Source organism: Hesperophylax consimilis, chromosome 4, assembly GCF_061612785.1.
Source record: "Hesperophylax consimilis isolate HC1 chromosome 4, BYU_Hcon_1.0, whole genome shotgun sequence".
NCBI classification, from domain to species: Eukaryota; Metazoa; Arthropoda; class Insecta; order Trichoptera; family Limnephilidae; genus Hesperophylax; species Hesperophylax consimilis.
This window is the reverse complement of record NC_142839.1, coordinates 10,816,124-10,832,293: the sequence shown is the minus strand read 5'-3', so window position 1 is coordinate 10,832,293 and position 16,170 is coordinate 10,816,124. Positions and strand designations below refer to the sequence as shown.

Here is a 16,170-nt window from a genome sequence, read left to right as displayed (position 1 = left end):
TTTATTTTTAAATAAAATCACTCTATGTGTTTTTACCTTTGTTGTATGTACATTGAGATAGGCTACGAATTTTTCAATAAATTACGGGTTGTTAAGTGATGGCTTTTAACAGAATAAAAATACTACCGATCTCTTGTTATTTCAACGAGTGGTGTAATCAGAAATTCTATTAAAGGCACACAATTTGAAAACATTCCCAATATTGCCTGAATATTCGAAATTGAAACTGTACAGAAGTTAAATAAAGAAATATCAATAATTTCCAGATTTTCATAATGGTGTATCTAGAAAAAGAATTCGCCCCTGGGATTTGAACTCGCAATAACTACACTAACCACTAAACTATCGTTTCACCTACTGTTATATTACTTCTTCAATACAGACTAGGAACACAAGACAAAATTTAACATTATTTTGCAATACAAACACAACTAACTATCAGACACACTCACTTACCAATAAGATGTATGATCTTTTGTTATTTTTTATATATTTTTTTTATTATAGCCACTATTTAAACATTATTTGTGCATGAAAGGCATCAAATAAACGACTTAACGTTTTTATTCAAAATTCTAAGCTCTAAATTCGACTGTCTAAACTTCTGCAACATATAAACTTACGAGTACCTACAATGCACAAACAGAACAAAATACACTATTTCACTGCAACACACATAAGCGCAATTACATTGCGAACTCCCCAATATAACGGTTTCACACTATGGGAAACCAATACTTAGGTGATGTCGATATATTTAATATTAACTTTGCGAATGTTGTGGATCACGTAAAAGATTTAGTGCAACACTATTCCTAAATGGAAGTTGTATTTTTATAAACCAGTCAATTCGCTGTATTTTTTAATTAATATTCTTGTTCTTTTTATTTTTGTTTCTTGCATATATTATTTTTTAATGTAATTTTATTTTTATCATTTCTTTCTCATGTTTCAAAATTTTCTATTTTCAAAATTGTACCACCTATATGTAAAAGCCCTCTGGGCGTTAAATACATAAATAAATAAAATATGATATGAAATATATGTATAGTAATTTGTATTTCTTAGTCCTCTTCACTAGGGTGACCTGTGCTGAGGCGGACTAAAGTTATTCATTTTTGTTTTATTAGTTTTCTATGTCGTTTTTAATGTTTTTTAACGAGTTTTTTCATTAATCTCTTTCAACCAGATTTTTATTCTTGATTTGTAATCATTCAAATTTTAAATTCGCTTTATATAAGGGGGAAGGATGTTGTGGAGGTTCGTCGCAAAATAAATATAGTTTCTTTGTCCGAATGTGGTTTTATAACCTGTAATATTTTTTATGTCATTGTGATTTGACCTTGTTTGATGATTACGGAGTATTTTAGAGGATTCAGGATTGAATAGTTTCAATACTATATTTTTATAATATATTTTTTGTACATTTGATACATCAAAACTATTGAAAACTTCAATCGAAGGTGTTCTTATGGGTACTTTCAGTATGGTCTTTATGATTCCTTTTTGAATTGTGTTTTTTTTTTTTTTTAATTGCTGGTAACCCGTACGTTTACTGAAATAAGATTATAATATACAAGCAAGTAAGTAACCCGCCTCACTATAAGATTTCTGTTCTGGGATACTTAGATACAGCAGTTCACCAACCTATAATTCCATATTCAATACGAGAATAGCATAAAGCGTAATAGATTTTATTTCATGTCGTTTTTATTTACTACATTTCTTAGTTATTTAAGTTTTTTGCTGATACCTTTGATATGTAGGTCCCATCTATGATTTTTATCAAGACATATTTTATGCTTTGTGATTTTTCTATAATTGGGCATTGGCATTAAACATTATTTATATGGTATTCGTGTAATTTTAATTCGAGTGATTTTACTGGTTGGCCCTTTGAGTTAATTTAAAATGTTATATATTTTGTTTCGCTTATATTAAGGGCAAGTGAGTCAATTTTCAGCCAATTTTGTCGGGATGCTTTAGGAATGAGATTTGAGTATTTTCAATTGTTTATTCGTCTATTATATTGTAATTATGAGAAGATTATTCATTTTGTAATTTCATTAATGATTTTCAAGAGTTGTTATTAATTTCGTTTATTTTCTTCTTATAATAGTTTTTTTTTACTTTACGTATGACATTTTTGCAGATATTTCTGTATCTTTTGTAATACCGTTGTATAAAAATATCACTACAATTTAGTTTATCTTTTTTATCTTTTGTATATTTATGTTTGGGGGTACTATTAATTTCAAATAATTTATAGAATGAAGCGTAATCTACACCAGCACTTCATTGTATCCTGCAAATTACAGTGGCGTTGGTAATGTAGTTTTAGTCCCAACAGCTCCGAACTATGGCATCTCCAACTGGAGTATGTTGTGAGGCTGAAGGGTAGTGGGGAGGGGAAGGAGAAGGTGGGGATGTACGTGGCTATTCAGATTTGGTCACAAAACACGGCTAAAGCCATTGCAAGTAACGTTTCAATTCTGAATGGTGGTCTTACACCAGGGCGATACTGAGAGAATCTTCCACTCTGGAACTTGCCGCAAGTATACTTCATATTATTTTTAATGAATAAATTGTGAAATATCACAAATTAATCAAAAAAAAATGCTTGCGCACGCCGGGATTCAAACCCGCGACCTTTGGCTTGTTTGAGCACGGAGCCCGTTAGTGTTTACTAATATTATTTCATATTTATCAGTTTAACGTTATTTAATGTTTAAAAAACATTGTGTATAATTTGCTCACTAGGTATATTCTGTTCATATAATCCGTGTAAAAGCCCAGCCGGGTAAAACTAAATAAAATAAAATACTTAGTTTAAAAAAAAAAACATTTTTGGTGTTTTATCCTTATAAGTTTTCAAGTATACAGGAGGAATTGGCGTGGAAGCCTTTGTTCTTCTATAAAAATATTTTCAAAATATAAATAACAACGAAAATAAAAATAGTAATTCCGTGAACAGCGAACTGTGGTAGATCTCGCTTCCAAAATAAGTATGATTCTAATTTTCTCATATCGAATAAATCCAAACCAAATTTTCCTCGATCACCACTTCGTGTCACCTGGGTATCTATTCCCCAGTCTCGATTGCTCGCAATTTCCGCCGAAATTACATACACTGGTAGAGTTTGTTATTCTTGAGTCTCACCGAAATTACATACTACACACCATACGTCAAAATTCATTCGACTTAAACAACGAGTGGGTCGAAGCAGTAGAAATCGGAAAAACTGTCAAAATCTCATTGCATCCTGGTAATTGCCTTATACAAAAAAAATATCGTTTCCCGCGCGGTTTTCCGAAGTTGGTATCGGATTCGTTTAGTTCTGCAAAGTTGTTTTAACTACTCGGGTCTGATAAGTTTGTTTTGCTAAAATCATTACCTGACATAGATACCGAGTTATAGGTAATATAATGGCTGATTTACCGGCGGTGTTGACTGCAATACACAACGTAGAGGAAGCTGAGGTAGCTGCTTTGAAACCAGCAAGAACGTTTTGCCAGAGGGTCGATTCTTTCGCCAACTTAACTGGCGAAGCCTTCGTCAGGAATTTTACGCTTAACAAAGGCTTAGTACGTCGGCTAATACTCGCTGTGTCCCCGTTCATGACACCCCCATCCCGTTCTTCAGCTCTAGATGTCGAAACTAAAGTGAGTACAAAAATTCAACTCTGCGTCTGCACCAACCAGCTCTATTAAAAGATTTTTCTGGCATTTCGATATGTATTCACCACCGCCATTCATTTCAGAAAAAGTGCGGTAGCAATTAAAAACGTTGACAGAACGACGCGGCAACGGTTTGTTTTCGACATTTCAAATTAACTCCATAGAAACCTCAAACACATCAGAAACATAGACAATATTCACAGGGTTGCCAACACAGTCATCTCTTCAACCGTGCGACACTCAAGAATGTATAAATAGAACATATGACAAAAGTCGTAGAGATTTTTGTTCGTAGATGGCGCATAGCGAGTAATTCGTGGTAGAGACTCTGAAATAGATACCCTGGCCGGAAATATGGCCGCCGACAATAAAACTCCTTATGTAGATGGCGATAAGGTTTTAATTCCCACTTAACACCAGCCGTGTGTTTGGTTAATGCAAGAAAAAACAGCAAAAAATATTTCTAGCACAAATATTTAAATATTTGTATTCATTCTCTAAAGAATTTAATTTGCCACATTATACAATAAAACAATAAACTTTTAAGTAGGAAATTTGAACATAAAAGTAGTTTTTATAGACTTGATACTTTTTTTCAGGCCAAAATTTTCCATTTTTTCAAAGACTACTTATCTGCTAGGTAGGTAACATGCTTTTGAAAAAATGCGAATAAGAAAGTCCAAATAAACATGAAAATATCACATTTGAAAAAAAAATCTTTCCTCTGCCTTTAACACGGCTACCATCTTTAAAAGGAACGAAGCGTATAAACAAATGTACAAACAGACAAAATGCGAAACGATCGAGATAAAATAGGAAATCGTTAGCTTAGACACTAAATATGTTTTTAACTTTGAATTAAAATAGTTAATTTTAAATTAAACAGTAAGGGTTCGCCTTCTTAGTCTACTTTCAAATTGGACACAAGGGTTCAGCTGGATAATAAAGAAGGGAGCAAATTTGTGTTCGCCATTCCAAAAGGGAGAAGAGAGATCGGCCGTTTCTAATGGGAGGTTCTGGCCCAAATCGCGGGCGCCTGCGTCGCCGATGTTTAGAGCCTTAGCGAACTTGGTTCGTGGCGGCCGCGTTTACTGCTATACTTCCACCCTCATAGCTACATCCCCTAGGCTTACTACTACCCCTCAACCCCCATCCCCACCCACCTCAACCAACAAACCCCCTTCTCATAACGATCCATAGAATCCACACACCTCAAGCTTTGTTTACATCTGCACTATTTATATTTGACCACAACCGTTCGCGTGACTTTTCATTCTACAACTTGGAAAGATTTTCTAAATCAAAGTAAATTAAACGATGGCGCCAATAGTTCTGTTTTTCATAACGATCGCGGGTGATATGGTGGCAGAAAATTTTCTGCATATAAACTGTGATATGATTACAAGTAGAGAGCTATTAGAACGATTTTAAACGTGAAAATGAATGAAACATGGGAATAGTATAGTTGATCATGCATCATCATCATAGTTCCGAAGACGAGGTAAGAATATGTTCTAGTTTTATCTTATATTATTCAAGTATAAATATTGTGGTGATGTTTGAGAGGTTAGTTTTACCAAAACAACCCCTCTCATTTTGCTAATATTGATTAATACTCTTACCGCTAGTTTGAGGTAATGCAAGCTTTGATAAGTAGGTTAATATGCAATGCTGTTTTTTAGTTTGTGTATTTCATTGGGGATAGCCAAACAAACGTAAATGATTTGAACTTCCGGTAAAAATAGTTTTATTTTCACGTATTAAAAGATTAAACGAAGTTTTACTCTCATAAAAAAATGATGAATTTGTTAATTTTACTTCTAATACGGGAAGCTCAACAATTTGTTTATTTTTCATACTTTATCCCATCGTGAAACTTTGTCATTTTCTTAAATCAGCGAGATTCTTATTAATGACGCTATCTATCATTTCAAAAAACTTTCTGTGAATATATTTTTCTTAGGTTTAGTATTCATACTCTAATCTTATTTGACAAAAGGTACTTTAACCTAACTTTAAAATTTATTTGTCGCACTATTCCGCATATTATGCTTTCTACTTTCGTGATCAGATGCGATACGCGATAGAACTGCTGAATAATAAGTACATAACTATTCTTATGGATTATTTTCATAATAAAGATTACAGTGAAAAATATTTTGGCATAAAAAATATATTCGAGTATATATTCACATAGATCAACATACGTTGACTCTGAATGTATAAGCTTTATTATTTATTATTAATATATATTTTGTAATATGATTGTAAATATATTTTGAACCCATATGAAATTTATTTAACACCACTGTACCCACTTATATCTATATTAAATAAAAAAATATATATATGTGGAATTTATAAATCTTAATTTAAAATCGAACATAACACAATCACATAAAAACACATAGTTTAGTATGTACGACTTAATCTGCTGATTCATCCCAACCAGTCTAGGTGAGTAATATATTTATGGTCTAGAATATTCATGTCAAGGTTGCCAATTCGTGGAGAGTTCCCCAAAGTGCGGGGAATGGGTAAGATTTTTAAAAAATTTGGTTTTTTTCGGGGAGAACCATTTTGTGGGGAAAATACGGGGATTTTGGAAATTTTTTGGTTGGACCATGTTGAAAAATAATATTTTTAATAATTACGAGATCGTATTGTTTTTCATATTATTTCGCAGCAAATTTTCAAGAAAAGTTTATTTTTATAGCCTAAACGAAAGAGAAAATGCTGATTTTTTCATACCTTTTGGGTATTTTAGAACATATGCATTGGCAACACTGGTCCACATTCTAACTAGAACCGATTTAGAAAGAAGGTTTTTAAATACCGGTGAATTGTTTATGAGGTGCGATGATGGGTGTATTTTGGAACTTTGGTTCAATGCAATACCATTAGAGATGCTACCAATTTTCCTAGTGTTCCTCAATGTTAAAAGCAGGAATGTTAAGAATAAATACCGTTTCAATTCCCATACAAAATACTGAGCTACTTTAAAAAAAAGCAGGTAAGTTTTTGAGACTGGTGACGTCAGCGGTCACATCATCAACATCACATTTAACTATTAAATTGCGAGTGGTGAAAGATCGAAATTTGGAATCGAATCGCTGCTTGATGTGACTTTAGCCGTGTTTGGTGCCCAGATCTGATTAGCTGCGTACTTCTCCACCTTCGTATTTCTATTTTCCTACCACTCCCTGCTACCTTTAGCCTAGCAATATATACCTCCATTTGGGGGGTGGCACAGTCTCACAGGTTCCTGGCGGTTGAGACTAATTAAAAAATACAGTTTTACTTTCAAATCCTTCAATTAAAAACAATTACATCAAATACTGCATTTCCATCATACGAGTTTACGTAAAAAAAATACCAACTAAAAACTACTTTGAAAATCTCGAGAACGTTATATTTTCTTTGCTTGGCAGCTATTCTTCTTTTGTGTTGTATTCCAATGTACGAATGTACCCATTTTCAGCTCTTGAATACGAATGCTCATCTCACTGAATCAAGGTAAAGGTCACTGTTGAGATATTTACTACAATACGTTGTTCACAATATATCTATACGGGCTATTAGTAATGGAATGTGCATATGTACCCCTTTTCTGGGTAATTCATTTGTACGTTTTATTGAGAAATACGTATATTCTAAACGATATTTTTTTATTTTAGAATCATACTAGCAAGTTATACTACTCAGTTTTACTAGAACATTAACGTTTTTTCCCCAATCACAATTTGAAAAATAAGGAACAAACAAAAGAGATTCTTATTTTTGGTGTTAATTGTATTTTTCTAATGCTACGTATACATACGCGAGCCGATCTGCCGAACTAAACCTCAACTTATGGAAAAGGAACCAAGCAACCGCACAGGGCACGTAACGCCGCTTGCAGTTGCTTCGTTCCTTTACCGTAATTCGTGGCTCGGTTTGCGTTCAGGTTCGCAAATGTATACGTACCATAAGCTGCATATCTCAAATTGAGAATAATGTTGCGATCTAAGAATAGTTGCGTTGACCTAGAAACTACTGACAGATGGATCCGTACCATTTTCACGCATTCGAGAGTTTTTATTGCTTAATGTAAATAGATTTTTCGCTTTGTTTTAAAGATTATATCATAATTTCCGAGATCTCGGTGGAATGCTATCAAATTATCAACTGTCAAGAGTCTGAAGCCTTGGTCTTACGCTAGTATTCAAATAGCTACGTTACAATTATTGCTTCAAGTGACAATGTACAATTATAAACATTATTTTAAGATTTTATTCCTTTTATCCTTTGTAAGTTATTTTTTTTTAATTTTATTGTTTTTTGCCTCTGAAAATATCGCAAGAATTCCCAACCGTATTGAACCATCAGTTTACACTCCTCATAAAAGCAATTTGTGTCGGTTTTCTCCTCGATTAGCTTAAATTCCACTTTATTGAGAGAAAATCAGTTGGGCGACAAAATTCACTTACACTGAGTACCGCAATCTACCCCAACCCCTCAATAGGTTTCCGAGTAACAAAGAGAGAGATTTTTTGTGTCCAGCAGTTTTCAAGGAGTAAAATACTAAATGCTTTTCTATGTTGTGGTTTCTATCGGAAAATTGAAATGTTTGAAATACTCCTTTGAGGGACATCTGAGTCAACACTGAACTAGTCTAGCGTGGTTATTGTTAAATGCTTCAAACTAGATACCTTGCCAAGCTTTGTTATTTGTCAATTACTAGGTTTTAAAATTATCTCCTATGAGTGGTTGGTAAACATATTAAAAATATGAAATTTTGTTTGCTCATTCCAAAGAAAATTTTTTCAAGCGTTCTATTATGTTTTGACTGACGTATAATTCCCCATTCCTTCAAATGAATCACAGATTTGATTAAAATCTATGTTTTGAATGAAAATATTAATATGTTTGCAAACCCACACGGAGAAAACCTGCTGATATAAAATATTGCTAATATATTAATAACCTAGCAAAATTATTCGTACTTCTGTTAAAAACGGGACTGCAGGCCTTGAACGAATGAATTGACAGATTTTCTAACAAACTGTTGATAAAACACGAATATGGCATTTGGATGTCGGAAAGCGCGTATTAATAAAAATTCTAATATTGTAATATTTCGTTATTATATTTACCATTAGTTCTTATATATTGCTATTAGACTAATATTTTATTAGGAAATGGATTGCAATCACGTTTTTAACAGGATTTTAAAACATCAACATTATCCATTTTTCTCGGTGCAAGTTTGGTTCGGTTGGAATTAGTTGTTTTCGTTTTGTTATAGCCGTATACTGAATCATGTTCTTATCAAAAATCTTTCGAGATTTTATTTTTTTTAATTTTTTAATTTTTTTTTATATTCAATAATATTGTTATTGGATTTATAAAAACAGTTTATTTTTAAGCAAGTTCTGCTGTGTAATTATAATTACGTTTCATTATTGTTTCGCCCTCTGAAGGCATTATCAAACTGTCAATTTGATAATGCCTTCATTATCATATTAACACAGTTTGATAATGCCTTCAGAGGGCGAAACAGCTGTCACGCGTAATAATAATTACACAGGAGAACTTGTTTAAAAATAAACTGTTTTTATAAACCCAATAACAATATTATTGAATGTATAAAAAATAAAAAAAGTTAAAATGGAGTTCTACAAATTAAACTTAATAACAATAAATATTTTCGACATTTTTCACAAGCTTCACATATTGCTATAATTAAAAAATATATAAGAAGTTTTAAATATTTATAGGTTCACACCTTGGCCCAATCTTATTTATTTTGTTTATAAATGATCATACAAAAAATTTTCATGATGTATCTATCTTACTTTTTACCGATGACCTCAAAATTTATAGAACTATACAAAATACGAGTACATTGCATTGCAACATTCTTCAAGACAATATCAAAAAATTATTTATTTATTTAATGAAAAGACTTTACTTAAATATCTCAAAATGTCAAATAGTTAGATTTTCTCGAATGAAAAATCCAGTGATTTTTGTTTACAACATTGATAACAATGCTCTTGAGACATTAACACAAATCAAAAACTTAGGCATCAACTTTTAATCAAATCTTTTATTTCTTAAACACATAACAGAAATCTCTAATAAAAATTTTGGGATTTATAACTAGGCTAACCGGTAATTTTAACAATATAAAGTGTATTAAATTGTTATATTTTGCCTATGTAGGAAGTCAACTTGAGTATAATTCTCCTGTCTGGAACCCACATTATAATATACATGTACTGTTGAAAGAATACAAAATAAATTCTTACTTTTTTTAAATTTTAAAATGGGTATTCCAGCAATTATGTTGAACTATAATTACACTCTGTTAAATTATATGAATATGCTGAAATTGTCAGACAGAAGAATTTTCATTGACTTGGTATTTATATATAAAATTCTAAATGATTTAGTTGATATTTGATAGAATTGATAAGCTTCCGGATTCCACAACGTAATACTAGAAGTCAGGATTTATTTCATTGCAGAAATTCTAGGACGAACTACCATATGTATTCCTCTTTGCCCAGAATACTAATGGAGGGAAACAATTATACCAAGTCAGTGGACATCTTCAATTTATCTTTAAACAAATGTAAAATGTTGTTAATGAAGCAATTCAGTTGTTTACAATAAACAATGTATATTTCTTAATATTCATATATAAAAGCCCCGAAAAGGGGGGTTAATAAATAAATAAATGACTTTAAACAAAAGAAGTACACGTATCATATATCATTTAGCATAAAGAGATTTTTAATTTTTAAAAAGAAGTAGCTGATATGATAATTGGTAAATCTTTTAAATAATAATAGTAATATATTTTTTAAATACGTAGTTATGATTCAATATCAGATTTAATGGCAGTGTATTTCATGTCGTTGATTGACATTAATTTAATTAATTGAAAGCTTACAAATGTTTGAAATATTTAAATTTAAATGTATTATCTACTGTGATTGTATTGATATAATTTTATTTCATAATGTTTTCTCCGCTTGGATTTCTCGTGTTGGGGAATACATTTTATATTTTTCGTTTTTTTTTATTTTATTCAATTTACATTATAACATTATCTAATACGTACTACGGTAGTTAGAATGTGTGCTACAAATTTTTGTATTTCTTAAAACTTAACAGTTTACAATGTAGATCGTAAGCCAATATAGATTGTTTTAATTGTGCTTATATCATTTGAATATTACATGGGTTGTCTCACTTCAATCAGTCTGTGTTTATTTTATTAAATTAACATTTTAATATGATTTAATATAATCCATTTCACTAGTATTTGTATTTCTTAAAACCCAATTATACACACATAACTCCGATATTAAACAGGTTGTCTCACATAAGTCTGTGTTTGGTTGCAATATTCTATCAATTTCGTATCTCCCTGTGTCCCAGATCCATTGTTTTATGAGGTGACCGGATAAATCATCAAAATGATAATTCATCACATTTTAAAAAAGTTATATAAAGTCATGGAAAGTGATGAAACAAAAACTTTATTAACTGGGTTAAGTAGGTTAGGTTAGGTTAGGTTAGGTTTAATTTTTGTTTTTCATCGTTTCTAATGACTTATCACTTTTTAAAGGTGTGTTGAATTGTCACTGTGTTGAGTTACCATGAAACCATTTGCACTTCCCCATCCAATTATTCCATATCCTAGAAAAGATTTACATATGGCCATGTAGGTTCTAATGAGTTCTTCCTTTTCAAGAACAGTTCTGCTATTTTCAATAAAGTATTACGTTGTTTTTTAATTTTTTAGTTTTACAGTTTGTATGTTCTATCCATTTAAGATTTTATAATCCTAATCTACGTGAATGACATAACAAAGTGGGGTATTAAAGGAACTATACAACTTTATGCTGACGATACGGTAATTTTTTACAATAAAATGAACCTAGCGGAGCTTGAAACGGAGATGAATGCTGATATTTCCCATCTCACAAACTGGTTGAGAATAAACAAACTAACTCTTAACGTAAAAAAAAACCATTATATACTTTTCGGTAACAAGAAAAATTTCAGCCTCGATATTAAAATTGGAGACAACTGCCTCGAAAAGAAAATGAACACAAAATATTTGGGTCTGATCGTAGATTCCCAACTCACGTGGGATCTCCATATAAATCATACAAAAGAGAAAATTACCCCTATAACTGGTGTACTATATAGGCTTCAAGGATTACTACCCATTCCTTTACTAACTTCAGTATACTATGCCATGGTACATTCACACCTTTCCTATCTCTGCTGTATCTGGGGTTTTGCCTCAAAGAAATTGATAGCTGACCTGTAGGTGGCTCAAAACCGAGCTTTCAGAAATGTGTTTGAACTTCCATGGGACACTCATGTTAGGGACATCTATTCAGTTTCTGGTATCCTTCCAATTACAATCCTTCCTAAATATGAAATCACAAGCACCATCCTACAAATTACCCAAAAATCAACTCACACCAACATCAAGCCACTTTACAATCAAGACATCCACAACCACAATACTCGAAATAACAATAAAATCCGCATTCCTCAAACACACACTACAAAATATGGGTTAAAATCACTGAACTATATTGCCTATACACTATATAATTCGCTTCCAGATATGTACAAATACATCCACCATAATAAAAAATTGCAAAGCAATGCTTTAAAAGAATATTTTTTAACTACATTTAAAAATGAAAATATGTAACTGTGTTGTAATATATTATAATAAAACAAATATGTCATTTCTTGTTGTATCTTATCCATGTTTTTTTTTTCTTTCTGTACTTGTTTCTATTGTTGTTTGTTCTACTTAACGTGTCATTATTTTAATTTTAAATTTTTATGCTGTATTGAATGTGAAACTTATATTTGATATCAAAATACCGTTGTAAAATTGTTCCTACTACCTCCTACATATGAATTGTAAGTTCCTCCTGTCCTAAAATGAGTTCTGTTACTCATCGGGATTGCTCTAGCAAGAAATAAACACAATAAAAAAAATAAAAAAAAATATTATACTAAAGTTCGATAATTCATCTTCCGTTTTGTTAATTTTAGAAGCAACGTATTTAGTTTTCTTCCTATTTAGGATAAGTGTGTTTAAATTTAGCCGTCTGTTGATATTTTTAAAGCAGCTTTAGCTTTGTTAAATCTTTTCTCCATTTGTAAGAATAAGATCGGTAAAACTTATAATTTCGCCATCGGTTTCAACATTGCACAAGTGGTCAATGTAAATTAAAAACAAGATCAGACCCAAAACGCTACCTTGGGGCGCACCAAATCTTATGTCACGTGGCTGGCTAGTTTTGTTACCAATTTTTACAATTTATTTTATAATTTTTTATGTGACTTTTGAAAAATCATAATTCTTAATCTGTGATCCCTATGTTGTTAAGTTTTTAAAGAAAATTCTTGAGGTTTACGGTGTCAAAGGATTTTCAAAAATCGAGGAAGATTCCAATTCATTTCATAGCTGAATCTAGATTTAAAAAATGTTATTTATATCTTGGCCAATGGTGTCAGATGTACCTTAATTTTTCCGAAAGCCAAATTGATTTTGTAAGTAATATTTTTCAAGGCAAAATTTAATTAATTTAATCTATTTTTTAAAAGTAAATAATATAATATAGTGGTAATTAATTGTTTTTTAAAAGTTTCCATATTTTTGATAGTGTATTCAGATATGTGATTGGTCGTAGTTATTAATATTCCTTTGATTACCAGATTTATACACTGATATTACTGTGCCTAGATTTAGTAATGATGGGAATGAGCTTTCGTTAATGGATTTATTTATTATAAAATGAATGAGATCAATGAGTTTATCTGCTTCACGAAGATGTGGGTTTAAAATTAGATAAGATATGAGTCAATTCACGTTTGGTAGTAGGTTTTAAGGAGAATAAGTTTCTTAGAGATGTGATAGGTGCGGTAGAATTTTGGCTTAAAAATTGAGGTATGTGTATTTTGTTGGCAAATTCGGAGCCTATGTTGGCAAAGTATTCATTAGCACAATTTAATAATAGGTTCTCATCTCTGTGTTAATTTTTTCGTTTTCCGTTTCAATTATATCGATTTGTTTACCTCTGTTGTGTTTTGTATAGGTTATTTCTTTAATTATTTCACATATACGTTTTATGTTATTTTGGAAGAATCGTTAATTTAGAGCATATATTCCTGTAGTTATTTAAAAATTATTTGGTATAGATTGTGTTGATTTTTTTTAATTGTTGGTGAAGAACATCTTTGAAAAACATGTCGTTTGAAGCTAACTATATTCCTGCAGCATCAGCTACTCTTACTAATATTTCTGATGGTTTGTAGTGTTCTTGAACAGGGATCCCAGTTATTTCGATGTAGTCGGTTTTAAGTTGGTATTCTAAATCACCAATTCTTAGTTTTCTATTTTACCCACCAATTTTTTTGTTATTTATGAGTCTCATCTCAATTTTTTTATTTCATTGTATCTAAGTTCAAGTTCACGCACTGAACTTCTTTGTTTTATCAGTGTTGCTGCAAGTAGCAAGTAGCATTATCCTTGGCATATACCTTTAATCTGAAATAACGAAAATGGTAACCTTGAATAGTTTAATCAATTTAAAACTTTTTTAATTATATGTTGCATTTAGAAATGCCCATCACACTACATTAATTTAGGAAAATCGTCTCTGACGAAATAAATATATTTATGGTCTACCGTTGTGTCTGACGTCACAGTGAGAATGTCTTTATGGACTTCAAATTAAATATTAAAAATGAAGATTAATAGCTGATAATCACACAAGCTTTGTAGTAAACACTGCCAATTTCATTAGCATATCACAGTTTAAATATTTTAACTCGGTTTATGTTACTAGGTTTGCTTTCTTTTTACTAAATTGATTATAAGGTGATGTAAAAATCAGCTGTTGTTATTTTTAATTTTTTTAAGCAAATTTTTTTTAGCAAATTTTTTTTTGACTACTTTGAATGTTAGTGTTGCTGTAAGAATTAATTAATATTATGTGTATTTACTCAGGTTCAGCTTTTGTTGTTAATTCGTGAACAGAAAAAGATGTTTGAAAAAACTCTCGAAAACATTACCGATTTTTTTTTAACTGGAAACGCAGACTAATTTCAGAGCAAATATGATTTAAGATTTTCACGGCCAAAAGTATTTTTGTTATTTGTTTTGGGGGTGTTATGCCGTGTTGCGCTAACTCCTTCTTTAGCCCTCTCTTTAGGCTAAAGAGAGGGAGTTAGCGCATCACGGCATAACACACCAAAAACAAAAAAACAAAAATAATTCAGAGCACTCTACATTCGTCCCAGAATGGTAGATACTTTTAGTATCGTTCAAGTGAAAGTACACGATTGATTTGAAATGGATTTAGTCCGTTCTATTATGTTTAGTGACCATATCTGACAAATAGTGTCAAATACTTATTTTCATCTATGCTTACCTACTATACTGCCTTAAACCTCACAACTTACCCCAAATGGGGTTGAATAGTCCCATTGGATTCCGCAGTTGGGACTCAATTTTGAACATTTAAAAATATTTACATACGCGTATATAATATATATTATTATGTATACTCAAGAGCAGCTTGTTTCACACAAAATTTCCACTATCTAAAAATAAAACCCTGTTAGAATAACATAAGGTTTTATTATATTTACTCAACAAACAGTGTTGACGACTTAGCAACAAAAATATTACTTTTTACCACCTCTAAATACGAAAAAACTCCCATTTGTAGAAAAGTGTCCACTGTCGGTATAACAAAGACTACTTCTCAAATATAAATATTTAATCAGTAATGGCAACGTGATATAAAATAAGAACAAGAAAATTTTATCTCAGACTGACTAAGCAATAATATTTTTACGAGTTAATGCCTTAAGTCAAGATATCGAACTGTCAACACGCAAGAACTGATTTAATTTTAATTGTTTTCTTGAGTTTCCAAGCAAATATTAATTTAATGATGACGTAAACGTAAATACAGGCTATAAACAGTTAAATAATAACCAGCCTACACAGTACTTTAATATTAGTACACAAGTAGATACAAAATATTGTACGAATTAAAAATTCATTAGTAGTCCAGTAACCGTATATATGCGCGTCGAATCCGGTAGTACCACAGACATATGAATATATAGACTAGAAATTAAAGGTGAGGGGTAAAATCAACTGTTGAAGAACGAAGGGGGTAAAGCTGACTGTGACTAATCAATAAATCAATCTGACAGTATATAGGCATCTCGCATTATAATATCACCATTTAGTTCTTAAAAGTAAAATCTGCTTTTGAATGAATAGACATTTTTACATGGGAGCGCAAATTACTCGCCACGTTATGAACAAATTTGCGAAGTCCAAATTCGGCAAAAAAAATTTCTTCTATTTTCAGAGCCGAATATTTTGTTTACGTATTTAGTTAAGACACTTTAATAAGTTTTTTTTTTAATTTTCTTTATTCA

At 31.2% G+C, this 16,170-nt stretch overlaps 1 protein-coding gene across 1 annotated transcript in view; it reads left to right on the top strand.

Annotated features, from left to right (window-relative positions):
• The first annotated feature begins 4,846 nt into the window (after positions 1-4,846).
• Mct1 (Monocarboxylate transporter 1) overlaps positions 4,847-16,170 on the top strand; it is a 143,495-nt gene continuing 132,171 nt past the window's right edge. The window contains exon 1 of the mRNA XM_089651339.1: positions 4,847-5,179. The gene's annotated coding sequence lies outside the window, so the exon portion shown is untranslated. The remainder of the gene's footprint in view (positions 5,180-16,170) is intronic.